General features: G+C 35.6%; 1 long non-coding RNA gene across 2 annotated transcripts in view; it reads left to right on the top strand.

Moving 5' to 3' along the window:
* Positions 1 to 2,820, top strand: part of LOC106870671 (uncharacterized) — a 29,116-nt gene that overhangs the window by 13,332 nt on the left and 12,964 nt on the right. Inside the window, exon 1 of one of the 2 annotated variants that reach the window (XR_008266242.1) lies at positions 2,335 to 2,435. The exons of the other annotated variant lie outside the window; for it this stretch is intronic. This is a non-coding gene — a long non-coding RNA (uncharacterized LOC106870671). Of the gene's footprint in view, positions 1 to 2,334; positions 2,436 to 2,820 lie in introns of those variants that run through there. 2 annotated transcript variants of the gene reach the window in all.

Genomic DNA, 2,820 nt, shown 5'->3' with positions numbered 1-2,820 from the left:
ACATTAAAAAAATAGAAACGTCAAACAGAAGAGAAATCAACGAAGATAAATTGTGAACAGCCAAAAACCGAGAAGCGTGAAGATTTTGACACTGGCATGTTAGTGTGACATCTTCGTAGAATGAGGTGAAGATGTTTTGGTTATTTTCTGTGTTCAGTATGCAATATGTATATATAAACAACGGGAACAATCATAGCACCATTCTGCCTTGTTTCATCATTGAGTATCATACAGAAAATTGCACTACTGGGCACTGAACACATCCTACGCAAAACACTTTCAATACAGTAACCATAAGAGCATCACAGCAAACCACAGCACATACCCAAGGCACACAGGGCTGCGCTCGGTAGTGAAGTGAAAGCACGTTATAAAAATAAAACTACTGAACAATAATAATAATAATAATAATAATAATAATATTTTTCTTTGTATTTAGTAATGCCATGTTTTGCTTTGTTATTCTCTTATTGTTTGCTACATTTATTAATTTATTTTATAAATTTCCTCACTAAATTCCGTTGGACGTCTGACTAGTAATATTGCTTTAAACCTTTATAATAAAATTATTGAACCTTCAGTAATTTTGTTCAAATGGATTCTAATGAAGGTTTTTGAACAGATAATTTTATAATCTTTGGCAGATATCTTTTTTATTAATGTCTAATTGAAGTTCCAGCATCAATCATGTCTTTTGGTTGATTTAATTAAGAAATCCAGAGCTGGAATCTGAAGACGTAGTAGTACGACGCCATTTTCAACTTAATTCTGACAACTAAAGTGCCGCCACTGGTGCCAAGCTCTAGCAGCCCTTGATCTTCTCATGGACAACAACGCTGGCGTACACAGAGGCGAGAACTTCTGTGTGGACCATTGATGTTTTTCTATACAAACTCATCAAGGTTTGAGCCCAGGAAAGAATATTCTCTGGTCGCTTCACCACATGATACCCATATCCTAATCCATCTTTATCCAGGGTTTCACCACTCCTAAAAGAGGAACTCCACCTTGGTCTCCTTCCATCGTTGTCTGTCTCTGGCCTGCCGTGGCCGTGTAGGCCCCGAATAGGGTGTGAAATCATCTCGCTATATTGTCCCTGGTTGGCCTCTCCTTGGTCGGTCCATTGTTATCCACTTAAACTGAGATACAAAACTTCACAGGACAACAGAGACAGAAATGTTATAATTAATATTTTAATGAATTTTGGTGTGTTTTACAACAACGAAGAACTCTAAAATTTATACCACAATAATTAAAAAAAAAATCAACTAGTTAACAACTCATCTTTTACCGGTAATCGGCAATTTGGCAGTTATGGGTTGTATACAACTGGCACTTTGCCTTTCATCATTTTGGGATCTACGAAATGGGTACAAGTCAAGCACTGGGGTAGATGAAATCGACTAGTCCCAGCCCCACAAAACTTCAGACCATCAGAAAGGAATTTGAAATATCATTTTTAATCGGCAGAAATATATATAGGGAGAGTCCCCCCCCCCCAAAAAAAAAACCAACAACGAAGACAGGTGGTGTAGACAACAAACAGATGTATTAGTTTAACGCTCGGGAAGTGAAAAAGTCTTTAATGTTTCGAGCCTACGCTCTTTCACAGAAAGGAACGCAGAAAGAAAAGGGAGAGAAAATGAAGAATGTGTAGTGGTTAGCGATCTATCATGGCGAATGCCGGACAGGGGGACACACAGGAGAGCTAGGAAGAAGGGGAGATAATAGAGTAGTGGTGATCCCAAAACCAAGGTGCGCGTGCGTGTGTATAAGAGAGCATATAACGAAATTAAGTGTGCGCAAATTGTGAAACTGATATATACATGCACCATCACACACTATCATGCATACTCGCACACACACACATGCACATACACACACATGCACATACACACACATGTATATGCATGTATGTGTGTATATATATATATATATAAATACACTTAGACACACATGCGGTAGTATATATGTATATATATATATATATTCGAATATATAAATATAAATATATATATATATGTATGTATGTATGTGATGTATGTATGTACATATGTATATTCACCTTCAGCCATATATATATACACATGCACATGAGTGTGTACATGTGCTTGTGTGTGTTTGTTGTTTGTTCAAAGTGTCTATGCACTCATAGACATTTAGAAAAACATATGTGTACACACACACACACACACGCACACACACACACACACACACACAAATATAACGCTGGAGGCTATAACTTACATCAATATAGCAAATAGTAAGAAAAAAGAAAAAAAAAGATACATTTATGTTGTTGTATCTGCATGTTTATTATCGAAGACTGTTTTCTATTCTTCACATGGAATGGTGTCTCCTATTGAGAAGGAAAGGAAATACCACGATAAAGAAGACGATGCGCTCGCAGTGATATTTGGTGAAAACTACACAACGTAAATATATTTCTCATGAATTATATACATACGTACATATGTGTCTGTACGTAAGTATACACTTCTGTACAAACTTACACACACACACACACATATATATATATATATATAGATAGATAGATGTACACACGTACACACGTACACACACATGTACACACACATATTTATATATATTTGTGCGAATGACTATGATTGTAAATATAGATGTTATATTTTACATAAGCACATATACTGACAAATATGTATATATACAAACGTATGGGTATATACATGCATACATACATACGACATTGACATGTTTGGATTACATATACCTTCATATACATGTATATATATATACGTGCGTGTATTTATACATAACTTCATACATGTATACTTATGTGTG

Source organism: Octopus bimaculoides, chromosome 19, assembly GCF_001194135.2.
Source record: "Octopus bimaculoides isolate UCB-OBI-ISO-001 chromosome 19, ASM119413v2, whole genome shotgun sequence".
NCBI classification, from domain to species: domain Eukaryota; kingdom Metazoa; phylum Mollusca; class Cephalopoda; order Octopoda; family Octopodidae; genus Octopus; species Octopus bimaculoides.
This window is presented reverse-complemented; position numbering and strand designations above follow the sequence as displayed.